This window comes from Entelurus aequoreus, linkage group LG19 (genome assembly GCF_033978785.1).
Source record: "Entelurus aequoreus isolate RoL-2023_Sb linkage group LG19, RoL_Eaeq_v1.1, whole genome shotgun sequence".
Taxonomy (NCBI): Eukaryota; Metazoa; Chordata; class Actinopteri; order Syngnathiformes; family Syngnathidae; genus Entelurus; species Entelurus aequoreus.
Window position 1 is genome coordinate 36,276,015 of NC_084749.1, and position 14,765 is coordinate 36,290,779.

General features: G+C 39.7%; 1 protein-coding gene across 1 annotated transcript in view; it reads left to right on the plus strand.

Annotated features, from left to right (window-relative positions):
• Positions 1–10,670: 10,670 nt before the first annotated feature.
• The window catches only part of rabgap1l (RAB GTPase activating protein 1-like), a 239,380-nt gene continuing 235,285 nt past the window's right edge, over positions 10,671–14,765 (plus strand). The window contains exon 1 of the mRNA XM_062028422.1: positions 10,671–10,807. The gene's annotated coding sequence lies outside the window, so the exon portion shown is untranslated. The remainder of the gene's footprint in view (positions 10,808–14,765) is intronic.

Consider the following 14,765-nt stretch of genomic DNA (forward strand, 5'->3'; position numbering starts at 1 on the left):
AATATGGTGCAGACTAGCAGTGATACGCTTGAATTGTTTCACCCAGTTGGCAACACGCTTGGTCAAGTTTTTTCATTTTAATTTAATCACCATAGTCCAGCAACCCAAAATGTTGAAAGAGCCATATTGGACCGAAAATACAAAAAACAGTGTTTTAATGAACGCAAAACATGATGTAAGTGTCTATAATAGCCTACTATCAAAATGACTTTAAAAGCCTTATATAAGTGTTATAATTAAGACAACACATGATGTAAGTGTCTATATTAGCTATGTTAGCCTACTATCAAAGGCTGATACAAATCTTCGTTGACAGAAATCTTGTATTTTAATTTTTATTCTACACATTTTTGCAACATTGGAAATTATTAGTAAAATGGAGGCTTCTCACAGGATGAGATAACTTCTGGAAATTACTGGCTCATAATGGATTTATTACAATCTTTGGGAGCTGGGTAACGTTTGCTACCATGAATTGATTTACGTGGACCCCGACTTAAACAAGTTGAAAAACTTATTCGGGTGTTACCATTTAGTGGTCAATTGTACGGCATATGTACTGTACTCTACAATCTACTAATACATACAGATAATATGTCATGAGAAATGCAAATATAAATTAAACACACATAGGACATAAGTAAAGGAAATTAAATGAGCTCAAATATATGAGGCGTAATGATGTAATATATACATACAGCTAGCCTATTTAGCATGTTAGCACCGATTAGCTTGCAGTTATGGATTGACCAAATATGCCTGATAAGCACTCCCACAAGTCAGTAACATCAACAAAGCTCACCTTTGTGCATTCACGTACAGCATAACAAGTTTGCTGGACAAAATGAGACAAAGGAGTGGCATAGAGCCGCATTCACGTACAGCATAAAAAGTTTGTTGGACAAAATGAGACAAAGAAGGAGTGGCATAAAACACCTTTTTCTGTGGCAGCATCTGAGAAAGTTGTACATGTAAACAAACTACGGTGCCTTCAAGGATCGCTAATTTAATTAGTAGGACAAAACAGTGCTCGCCAAATACTCTCATCAGTGAAGCATGTTTAATATTAACAGTGTGATTTCTAACAATTAGGAAGGTTTGTGTCATGTTTGCTCTCCTACAGAAAATATATTAAAACAAAAAAATATTTTTTTTCTTCATCTTTTTCCATTTTCACACATCTCAGAAAGAGGTCCAGGGAGCCACTATGGTGGCGCTAAAGAGCCGCATGCGGCTCTAGAGCCGCGGGTTGCTGACCCCCACCTTAGTCCTTCACTCTCTTATCTTCTATGCTTGGAAAAACAAAGTTATGTCGATTTCTAGCCATAAGCTAATGCGAGCGAGTAAGGTCTCATGCGGCTCTTTAGCGCCACCATAGTGGCTCCCTGGACCTCTTTCTGAGATGTGTGAAAATGGAAAAAAAAAAAAAGTGTTTTAATATATTTTCTGTAAGCGGGCAAACATGACACAAACCTTCCTAATTGTTAGAAATCACACTGTTAATATTAAACATGCTTCACTGATGAGAGTATTTGGCGAGCACCGCTTTGTCCTACTAATTTCAGCGATCCTTGAATGCACCGTAGTTTGTTTGCATGTACAACTTTCTCCGATGCTGCCGCAGAAATACGTGTTTTATGCCACTCCTTCTTTGTCTCATTTTGTCCAACAAACTTTTTATGCTCTAGAGCCGCGGGGTTGCTGACCCCCGTCCTAGTCCTTCACTCTCTTATCTTCCATGCTTGGAAAAACAAAGTTATGTCGATTTCTAGCCATAAGCTAATGCGAGCGAGTAAGGTGTCATGGGAGTTAATGTGACATGTGGCACACCAACTAATGGCGGGGATGCTCACAGCTCGGTTTTTGCTTGCAACTTAAAGCATAACAAATTGTCAAGAGTCAGCTCTTATCTCAAAACACTCTTAAGTTGAGGTACCACTGTACTGTGTTCATAAAAGTCAGCACTAAAGTGTTGCCACAGAGAATGCATCTTTCATTTGTTCACCTGGGTACTGTATTACTAAATACATTATTTTACTAGCGACTCAATCTGTCGACAGAATGTGAGGATATTTTGACACAACAACATGGATGTGATCACTAACCTTCGACGAAGACACATTTTGACGAATAAAAGTTTGTAATTGCTTGACATGTTGACATATTTGTGTGATTATTCTTAAACTGATCATTCAGTATGTTCATCAAGCACATCTTCATCGACTGAATACCGCCAGGTGACATCATACGCAAATACGGTGTTAGCTTTCACTGTTATGCTGATGACACCCAACTAACTACATGCCCCTAAAGTTGACCAACGTCACCTTGAGGCGTGTTTACAATCTAGGCCACCGGTGTCAAACTCAAGCCCCGCGGGCCACATCTGGCCCTCCATGTCATTTTATATGGCCTGCAAAAGCCTGGAAATAATATGTTTCAATAAAATACCTTATATGTTCTTTCTCTACTTTCTTATTTTCTTACTAAAGGTACCGTATTTTCCAAACTATAAGGCGCACCGGATTATAAGGCGCACCTTCAATGAATGGCCTATTTTAAAACTTTGTTCATATATAAGGCGCACCGCATTATAAGGCGCATAGGATAGACGCTACAGAAGAGGCTGGGGTTACGTTATGCATCCCGTAGTTGTGAGACCTGTTGTGGCTCAATATTGGTCCATATATAAGGCGCACCGGATTATAAGGCGCCCGGTCAGCTTTTGAGAAAATTGGAGGTTTTTAAGTGCGCCTTATAGTGCGGAAAATACGGTATTAGTTTTTTTCCTACTTTGACGGGGGAAAAAATAGTGTCCAATATTGCAACAAATATAATATTATCCAACTTTTTTGGTCAAAATCCAAAAAAATACTTAAAAATCTGCTTAATTTATGGTTTCCAAGCAAAGTACCTATCAAATTGTACACTATAAAAATGTCCAATAGATTTCACTGTTAAATGTAGGGAGTTTGTTTACAGCATATTACTGTAAATTGGAAAAAACAACCAATGTTTGTTTTTTTACAGTAAAATTCTGTCGACTGAGCTTTTTTTTTTTTTTTTACTGTAAAATCCACGGTTGATGATTTTATGGTATCACATTTTATTATGGTAAAAAAACTGGCTTCTGTGTTGCCAAAAATAAATTAAACAGCGGTACTGTATTTCTATTTACAGTAATATGATATAAATAATAATAATAATAATAATTAAAAAAAACATATTTTACAGTACAATATTTTACTGGCATCTAAGCTGCCAGTTTTTTTTCTGTCAAAAACAGTGGTAAAATCGACACCAAAATTATTATTATTATTTTTTTTTTTTTAAGAAAGAAATACAATCATGTGTGCTTACGGACTGTATCCCTGCAGACTGTATTGCTCTATATTGATATATAATGTATATATTGTGTTTTTTATGTTGATTTAATAAAAAAAAGCGAAAATGTTGATTATCGGCCTTGGCACTTAGTGCTGGGCGATGTGGAAAAAAATGCATACCGCCATATGGATCATTTTATATCACGATAACGATATACCACGATATAGCTATGGTGCGCTTTCAGTTCTATTAAAAATGTAACAACATACATGACCACTTACCTTTTTTCTCACTTTATTTGCAAGTGAAATAAACAAATACATTTAGTATAGCAAACAACAATAGCAAGAAAATACATTTTTCAGGGTTCACTGCCACACACAGCCACATGAACACTAAACGGGATACTGCATGCAAAGGTACACCCTTACAATCTATTGAGAGGTATGGTAGAAAAACGACCTAAGAAACATGGATAAACACAGCAATATTAACGTTAGCTGCCACACATACTATCGCAGCTCCGTGTGATCATCTGGGAAATAAGTAGTTTGCAGGCAGCGATGAATAAAGCCAGACTGACGAGGTACCCCCTCGTTTGGGTAGGAGTTCGTCCTGGGACTCCGTCTCTGCTGATTGTGGGGGTTCAATTTCATCGCCTACCCGTCCTGTCTCCATGTTTACTTACAATGATCCCCTCATGTGTGTAACCCAGGTAACCCGCTGGACACAAAGAGGGCACGGTAAAGCGGCGTCATGTCGCAAAATCGAAAGAGAAATGCGAGCCTACATGTCAACGCATCCTTTTCTTTGTAAGAAAATATTGTTTTCTCTCCCGTTTGACACCAAATACACTTACTGAATGTGCAATTATTGTTGGTGTTACTATGAATCATCTAATGGCACAAGCCCTACGGATACAATTCAGATTCGGTGACCACAGATGAAGCGCTAGCTGTCCAATGTCGGGACCCAGGGTGGACCACTCATCTGTGCATCAGTTGGGGACGTCTCTGCGCTGCTGACCTGTCTCCACTCAAGATGATCTCCTACTGGCCCCACTATGGACTGGACTTTCACTATTATGTTAGATCCCCTATGGACTGGACTCTCACACTATTAACTAGATCCACTATGGACTGGACTCTCACACTATTAACTAGATCCACTATGGACTGGACTCTCACAATATTATGCTAGATCCACTAGACGTCCATTGCACCGGTCGCCCCAGGGGGTCCCACATCTGCGGCCCCCTCCAAGGTTTCTCATTGTCATCCCACTGGGTTGAGTTTTTCCTTGCCCTGATGTGGGATCTGAGCCGAGGATGTCGTCGTGGCTTGTGCATCCCTTTGAGACACTCGTGATTTAGGGCTATATAAGTAAACATTGATTGATTGATTGATGATAAAATACAGCCTATCGCTTGAAACGATAAAAATAGAAATGGCATGATAGACATTTTTCTATCGTGCCCACAATATGTATTATTAATTAATACCACCTTAACATTTGACAACCAAACAATTACACAAGGCGACTCGGTAAAGAATCTGGGTATTATCTTCGACCCAACTCTCTCGTTTGAGTCATACATTAAGAGTGTTACTAAAACGGCCTTCTTTCATCTCCGTAATATCGCTAAAATTCGTCCCATTTTGTCCACCAGCGACGCTGAGATCATTATTCATGCGTTCGTTACTGTCACGGATGGGGTGGCAGCTTGCTGCGGGATCGTTCCTCCAATGCTACACGGACTACTCCGGACGACAGCGTGAGGTAGGAGATGATTTATTCTCATAAATTATAGACAAACCGAAAACAAGCAAAAAGGATGCGTGCCGGTTGCACGTGGAAGCTAAGGCAAAACTTAGCACAGGAAACACAGAAGCAAGAATTAGGAAAGTCAAACGTAACAGTTGCATGGAGCAAACAACGGAGCTACAATGAGTGACCGGAAAAGGCAACTTAAATAATGTCTCTGATTAGCGCTCGGGAAGCAGGTGAGCGGGTGAGCACTAATCAGAGACAGGTGCACACAAAGAGTGACCATGACAACCAAAACAAACTCCTGAAGTGCACAAAACAACCAAGGAAGTCCAAAACTAACAGAACATAACTAAACAAAACATGATCCGGACCACGGATCATGACAGTTACGTCTCGTCTCGATTACTGTAACGTGTTATTTTCGGTTCTCCCTATGTCTAGCATTAAAAGATTACAGTTGGTACAAAATGCTACGTTTAGCATTAAAAGATCACAGTTGGTACAATATGCGGCTGCATAGACTTTTGACAAAAACACAAAATTTTGATGATATTACGCCTATACTGGCTCACCTGCACTGGCTTCCTGTGCACTTAAAGGCCTACTGAAAGGATTTTTTTTATTTAAACGGGAATAGCAGATCCATTCTATGTGTCATACTTGATCATTTCGCGATATTGCCATATTTTTGCTGAAAGGATTTATTAGAGAAAATCGACGATAAAGTTTGCAACTTTTGCTCGCTGATAAAAAAAGCCTTGCCTGTACCGGAAGTAGCGTAACGTCACAGGAGCTAGTATTCCTCACAATTCCCCATTGTTTACAATGGAGCGAGAGGTTCGGAGCGACAAAGCGACGGTTACCCCATTAATTTGAGCGAGGATGAAAGATTCGTAGATGAGGAACGTTACAGTGAAGGACTTGAGAGGCAGTGATGGACGTATCTTTTTTCGCTCTGACCGTAACTTAGGTACAAGCTGGCTCATTGGATTCCACACTCTCTCCTTTTTCTATTGTGGATCACGGATTTGTATTTTAAACCACCTCGGATACTATATCCTCTTGAAAATGAGAGTCGAGCACGCGAAATGGACATTTAAAGTGACTTTTATCTCCACGACAATACATCGGTGACACACTTAGCTACTGAGCTAACGTGATAGCATCGTTCTCAAATGCAGATAGAAACAAAATAAATAAATCCCTGACTGGAAGGATAGACAGAAGATCAACAATACTATTAAACCATGTACATGTAACTACACGGTTAAAAATTCTCAGCCTGGTAAGGCTTAACAATGCTGTTGCTAACGACGCTAAGGCTAATTTAGCAACTTAGCAACCGGACCTCACAGAACTATGATAAAAACATTAGCGCTCCACCTACGCCAGCCAGCCCTCATCTGCTCATCAACAGCCGTGCTCACCTGCATTCCAGCGATCGACGGCGCGACGAAGGACTTCATCCGTGGGTTTGGCGGCAAGCATCGGCTAGGCGTCTGCTAGTCCTTGTTGTGTTGCTGTAAGTATTGTACTTAGCTGCTAATACACCGATCGATCACACCTACAACGTTCTTCTTTGCAGCCTCCATTGTTCATTAAACAAATTGCAAAAGATTCACCAACACAGATGTCCAGAATACTGTGGAATTTTGTCGAAGAAAACAAGAGGTTTTTATAACGGGTCAGATGGGGTACAACCACTTCCGTGGATTTTGTGACGTCACGCGCATAAATCATATCCAAAGGACTTTTTCAACCGGAAGTGTGGCGGGAATTTTAAAATTGCACTTTATAAGTTAACCCGGCCGTACTGGCATGTGTTTCAATGTTAAGATTTCATCATTGATATATAAACTATCAGACTGTGTGGTCGGTAGTAGTGGGTTTCAGTAGGCCTTTAAGATGCGACTTTTAGGTTTTGCTACTTACGTATTGAAGTGTATTTCTGGTCTTGTCATCCTCGTCCAGACAGAAGGATGACACGGCAGTGCGGCTAGATGAAAAGAGATGTAGGAGACACTGTACTGAACCAAAAGTTGCTTTATTACAAGCGAGCGTCATTATACAGGACTGCAGTACCCGGAGGAGTCTAGATCAAAAATGAAGGTCCCACTTTATTGCCTCATCTTCCGCGAGAACTAATCCAGTCCACACACAAATGTCCGTACTAAAGGGCTCTATGCTATTATGTGCCCAAACTGAAATACTTACTAGTTAACCTGGTGGTTTGCAATGAACATTCACCATATGCAAAACATAATATGAGTTAATTAATTCACTTCAGTATAAAATACTAAACGCTCTAGCTTAATCCTATCTTGCTGATTGTATTGTACCATATGTCCCGGCCAGAAATTTGCATTCTAAGAACTCTGGCTTATCAGTGATTCCCAGAGCCCAAAAAAAGTATGCAGGCTTTAGAGCGTTTTCTATTCGGGCTCCAGTACTCTGGAAACAGTTAGAGATGCTACCTCAGTAGAAACATTTGAGTCCCATCTTAAAACTCATTGTTACGTGCGAGGGGTTGCAGCTTGCTGCGAGGTTCGTTCCCCAGGGATGCAAACGGACCACTCCGGACAGGACGTGCAGGTAGGAACATGATTTATTCTTCGAAACGCAAGGAAGTACCAAAAACCGAAAACAAGCCGAAGCAACAACGTGCCGATCGTACTGGAAGCTAAGGCTAACACTTAGCATAGGCAAGAAGACAAGGAATACTCACGTAACTGTAGTAAAAGCAAACAAAGAAGCCAGGCCGACTGACCAACAAAGGCAGGCTTAAATAATGCCTCTGATTAGTGCTCGGGTAACAGGTGAGCGTCCCAAACACCAATCAGAGGCAGGTGAAAATAATAAGTAGCCAATGTAACTAAACAAACTCAAGGGTGCACAACAACAGGAACTAAGGGAGTCCAAAACTAACAGAAAATAACAAAAACATGATCGGATCATGACACTCATTTATACACCCTAGCCTTTAAATAGGCCTCTTTTAGACCAGTTGATCTGCCGTCTCTCTTTTCTGCTCTGCCCCCCTTTCCTGCGGATCTGTTTCCACGGAGGAAACTTAGGGTTTTTATTCACCTCTACGTACAAATATATGAATCATTTTCTCCTCTTCATCTTTGTGGTGCCCCCTAGAGAACACTGCCTTGAGCAATTGCCCATATGGCCAATAAGAACGTACAGTATGTATCAAAACAAACAAACACATGCATCTAAGCTTTGTGTTATAGATATAGTTATAAAAAAAAATTCTTTACATGACACTTTTTGTCAGTTTTTTTTAAAAATAAAAAATAATTCTGTGTGCTTTTCAAAATGTTGTTTTTGTAATATTTGACTTAATTCTTTTAATATGGCAACTTTTTTTGTAAGTCAAAATTCTTATTTTCTTCTTTCACTTTCATACTACTTGGAAATGACAGCTTTTGTTCCCCATCAGGGAATTACTGTGCTTTTTTTCTTAATATTATGATTTTTCTTCCCCAACAAACATGATTCTTGTAATATTACAACTGTTTCCCGACTTAATTTTCCAAACTTTCTTTCATGTATTTTTGGTTGTTTAGGGCAGGGGTGTCCAAACATTTTCCAGCTTACATAAAAACTGAAGGATGCGGAGGCCATTTTGACACATTTTGTACATTAAAGATAACAAAAACAATATAATGTATATCAATATATGCTAAACTATCTGAACAAAACATCTCCATCTTATCTTTGTGTTATAGCTAACAGAGTCAATAGGTGTTGTTTAATATCTCATTACTCTTTCCGACTATTTAAATAGGCCCCTTTTAGACCAGTTGATCTGCCGTCTCTCTTTTCTGCTCTTTCCCCTCTCCTGCGTGGAGAGGTTATCAGATGACCACGGATCTGTTTCCACGGTCCCCCAATGGACTGGACTTTCACATGAAGTCGGGACCCAGGGTGGACCACTCCTCATCATCAGTCAGTCCTTCGTCTGCTTCTCCCATTTATTTTGTTTCACCCTAAATGTGTGTACAAAAAGAACAAAAGTACACATCAAACAGAGCTCAATAACATTCCACTTTCACCAAAGGCAAATCAAATACCTGTATGTTTGACCTTCTGTTAGAACACTTGCCAGCACACCGCCTAACTTTTCTGCCTGAGCCTGCAGCGTCCTCTGGTGTGCCAACACGGTATGACAAGCACATTTTGCTTCTATTCTAAATGGGTACACAGTAAAACATGCTAAGACAGAAATAGCAGCATATTGTTATGCAATTTAAAAATACCACATCACACTAACATATATGCTTAATCAATGAATTGATTATTTGAAGAGCATTTATTGGGATCGCTCTTCTCTGAAAGACTCTCTGCCTAGCCCATGTCGGGATGATAGAATAGAATAGAAAGTACTTTATTGATCCCTGGGGGAAATTCAGCACCACAGTTCACTCACAATAAACACTTAGGTATTTTTTACATGTGAATAATATAAATACAGTCTATTATATAGCATTATTTACATGTGAATAATATAAACACAGTCTATTATACAGCATTATTCACATGTGAATAATATAAATACAGTCTATTATACAACATTATTCACATGTGAATAATATACATACAGTCTATTATACAACATTATTCACATATGAATAATATAAATACAGTCTATTATACAGTATTATTCACATGTGAAAAATTTTGAAATTTGAATATAAATATGCTTGATTTTGTATTTGTATTTGTATTTGTATTGAATTTGCATATATGGATCGCTTTTTTGCTTTTGTGTCGATGAGACATTCCTCCCACAAACCAGATGCACAAATAAATGTGACCTACACACTCCCCTGAACAACCAGCAGAGGGCACTGCAGCCAGAGCGGCCTAGGTACACAGCACTGTTGTTATTATTATTATTAGGCATGCATGTGGTCGCTTGAAAACTCGAGCTGGAGAACTATGCATGCGTGTTCCACACCTCACCGGAAAAGGTGAGGAGGAGAGTTTTCTCTTAATATTCTGACTTTTTCTTTCAATCTTTTCTACTTCATTCTTGTAACAATACTTTTTTCCCCAACCTAATTTTTCAAGCCAATGTCATACTTTCTGTTTGTTTCGCATTTAATCAGAACTGTTTTTTTAATGGCTCAAATTAAAAAAAAAAACTACACTACATTTGCTCTCAATATTATGCCTTTATTCTCCAAACATTTTAACTTTATTCTCGTAAAATGACTGCTATTTTTTATATTAAGTGTTACATTTCTTTTTTGTTGTTGTTGAATTGTAATTTTAGGATGCTATTAAAAACATTTTAACTCCCTTTATATCCCCTTGATTTAATTGGTTTAGTTTAGTTAAAGTATACTTAATTGTCAAATATGAAAGTCCTAAATAAATTCAATGAACCGTTTCCAAAACATTTATTTTGCATTTGAGTGCTGCTCTTTTCATGCCTGAACTTATTTCTTACACGGAAAAAAAAAACCTAATGAAATAACCCTAATAACAGTACTACTGTACACAGCACTGTTGTTATTATTATTATTAGGCATGCATGTGGTCGCTTGAAAGTCGCTGGAGGACTACGCATGCGTGTTCCACACCTAACCGGAAAAGGTGCACTTAAAGTGGAGAGTGATGCCTCCCTCCTGTGAACATATACGATCTTCGGCAACATCTTGACAGCTAACAAGGAACTCCTCATCGCTTCGAACAAGTAAGTTGACAGCGTGTTTGTCAACAAATGTGCTTGTTTCAACTGCTTTGTGACGCTCTATCAATTGAGACAATTTGTTCTCGGTCGTATTCCCTTGTCGGGGGGCGGTTTTGGGTGTTGTTGAGGTGTCGCTCTTCCGAACAAGGATCCAATGTTATGGACTTCGAGCTGGTTAGCGTTAGCCAAAGTTAGCTTGGCGTTAGCTAGCAGGTCTTAGCCTGGCACTGGTTGGCACTTCCGGTTGAGCCTGCACTCACCTGCTCTGTGCGATGGCTGCACAACTATATGCTGCTCGGTTGTGCAAACAAGCACAGAAATAGCTTTGTTAAGTTAGCTTTACGCTAGCTAATTTTGCATTGCCTGCATTGTCTGCATCAACTTGCTATAACGAGCCTGTCCCCCCCCCCCCCCCCTGGTTGTAACTGTGTAAACACATCTTCCACTTTTGGTTTAATAGCTGCTACAAAAAGGAGAAGCTGTTGATGCTGAGAGGAAAAAGGCATGCACACAAAAGAAAGTTTCACTTACACAATACTGCTTAACCTGACAAAACTATTTTTGTATCAGGGAATTGAATGCACCACACCTGCCACCTTTTGAGAGTTTTATTTTGAAAATCTCTGGGTAGTGTTAAATGAAATACATTACAACTGTTCAAGACAAGAATGTTACTATATCTTCAACAGCGTGTTGTGATGTGCATATATAAAAAATACTGTAATTATTTTACATTGTGTATTTGCTAGAGATGTCCGATAATGTTTTTTTTGCCGATATCCGATATTGTCCAACTCTTAATAAACGATTCCGATATCAACCGATACCGATATGTACAGTCGTGGAATTCACACATTATTATGCCTAATTTTGTTGTGAAGCCCCGCTGGATGCATTAAACAATGTAACAAGGTTTTCCAAAATAAATCAACTCAAGTTATGGAAAAAAATGCCAACATGGCACTGCCATATTTATTATTGAAGTCACAAAGTGCTTTTTTTTTTTTTTTAACATGCCTCAAAACAGCAGCTTGGAATTTGGGACATGCTCTCCCTGAGAGAGCATGAGGAGGTTGAGGTGGGCGAGGTTGGGGGGGTAGCGGTGGGTGTATATTGTAGCGTCCCGGAAGAGTCAGTGCTGCAAGGGGTTCTGGGTATTTGTTCTGTTGTGTTTATGTTGTGTTACGGTGCGGATGTTCTCCCGAAATGTGTTTGTCATTCTTGTTCGGTGTGGGTTCACAGTGTGGCGCATATTTGTAACCGTGTTAAAGTTGTTTATACGGTCACCCTCAGTGTGACCTGTATGGCTGTTGACCAAATATGCCTTGCATTCACTTGTGTGTGTCAAAAGCCGTAGATATTATGTGATTGGGCTGGCAAGCAAAGGAAGTGCCTTTAAGGTTTATTGGCGCTCTGTACTTCTCCCTATGTCCGTGTACACAGCGGCGTTTTAAAAAGTCATAAATTTTACTTTTTGAAACCCATCCGATAATTTTGAAACTGATACCGGTAATTTCCGATATTACATTTTAAAGCATCCCTAGTATTTGCTCAACTGCATGGTGATTGGTGTTTGGTTGTGTGTGGCTATGCCTCAATGCTCAATACCGGTTGCCACAACAATGTACTGCAGTATGGTGATAGTCTTTGTTCACTGTTGTTTGTTAGTAACACTACAATAAGAGGTACTTTCCAGCATTATTTTTGTTCACTGGAATAATTCAAGAATTGAACATTTTCAAGACATGGTGAACTATGAAGGTTTGCAGGTGAACGCTGGAATTAGGATTGTTGGGTCTTGGCAGGGTTACAGTGCATCAAAAAAGTATTCAGTGCTTCACTTTTTCCACATTTTGTTATGTTACAGCATTATTCCAAAATGGAATAAATACATTTTCATCTTCAAAATTCTACACACAATACCCCACCCCATAATGAGTGTGATTTTTTTTTTTTTTTTTTTGCAAACCTATAAAAAAAAATCACAGCCTTAGCTTAATACTGATGCACCTTTGGCAATAACTATAGTTAAAGTTAAAGTACCAATGATTGTCACACACACACTAGGTGTGGCGAAATTATTCTCTGCATTTGACCCATCACCCTTGATCACCCCGTGGGAGGTGAGGGGAGCAGTGAGCAGCAGTGGTGGCCGCACCCGGGAATCATTTTTGGTGATTTAACCCCCAGTTCCAACCCTTGATGCTGAGTGCCAAGCAGGGAGGTAATGGGTCCCATTTTTATAGTCTATGGTGTGACTAGGCTGGGGTTTGTACTCACGACTTACCAATCTCAGGGCAAACACTCTAACCACTAGGCCACTGAGTAGGCTATAGCCTCAAGTATTTTCAAATACGATGCCACAAGCTTGCCACACCTATCTTCGGGCGGTCTCCCCCTTTTTTCTTTGCCCATTCGTCTTTGCAGCACCGCTCAAGGTTCATCAGGTTGGAAGGGAAGCGTTGGTTTTCATCCAGGGTGTCTCTGTACATTGCTGCATTCATCTTGGTCTAGTCAGGGAGGTGACCAAGAACCCGATGGTCTCTCTGTCAGAGCTACAGCGTTCTTCTGTGGAGAGAGGAGAACCTTCCAGAAGGACAACCATCTCTGCAGCAATCCAGGCCTGTATGGTAGAGTGGCCAAACAGAAGCAATTTCTGAGGTAAAAATTTGCCAACAACATAAGACTCTCAGACTATGAGAAACAAAATTCTCTGGTCTAATGAGACAAAGCTTGAACTCTTTGACGTGAATACCAGGTGCCATGTTTGGAGGAAACCATGCACCGCTCATCACCAGGCCAATACTATCCTTACAGTGAAGCATGGTGGTGGCAGCATCATACTGTGGGGATGTTTTTCAGCGGCAGGAACTGGAAGACGAGGCAGGATAGAGAAAAAGATGAATGTAGCAATGTACAGAGACATCATGGATGAAAACCAACAATTCTCATCCAACTGGATGGAGCTTGAGAGGTGCTGCAAATAGGAATGGGCAAAGAGGAATGGATGAAACTGCCCATAGATAGGTGTGCCAAGCTTGTGGCATCGAATTCAAAAGGACTCGAGGCTGTAATTGCTGCCAAAGTTACATCAACAAAGTTTAAGCAAATGCTGTGAATACTTATGTACATGTGAATTGTGTTTTTCTTTTAAATACATTTACAAAAAAAAAATAATTGGAAAAACATTTTTCTATTGTCCATTTTGGAATAAGGCTGTATGTATGTGGTAAAAGTGAAGCGCTGTGAATACTTTCCGGATGCATTGTATGTACTCTACAGAATGCTGTTCAACCATACAGTGGAATGTCTAAAATTAAATTCAATCCATCCGATTTGCGCAGATTTTGAAACTATTTTTATAGAAAATAGTTTAACTACAAATAATCTGTTAAGGGTAAATCTGTTGCCAAAGGTTGCATTATTTCCCCCTCAAAAAACTGCTTTAAAAAAGTAACACAAACTTGTACTTTATTTTAATGTGGTCGAAGTTAACCTAAGTAAACAAAAACAGGGAGGGTATGGATGATGTCATAGTCTAATTTGCATAACTAGTCATGACACTTCTGAGTCAATCATTAAAAACCAAAAAAGCATTCACACTTTTTGTCTCAGCGGCTACACGTGTTTGTACCATAGCGGAATGAAAAGAAAGGGGTGAATTATCTTGTCCTCATTAAGTGAGTCTGTGCAGTCTGCTAGGTTCTTACACAGGGCAACTAGTTAGCATGTAGCAGCTAACATGGACAAAATGATCACAAAACCAAATGCCACCGCACCAATGTGGGAATATTTCAGTTTTAACCTTTGGAACAAGATGAGCCTATCAACACCGAGAAGCCAGTTTGCCGAATGTGCGCGATTACAACAACGGCCACTTGAAATACAGTACAATCACTCAACGGTCCAAACTCACTTCGCACTCCATTCGCGTTTGGTGAACAAGCCAGGTCAGTGTAAA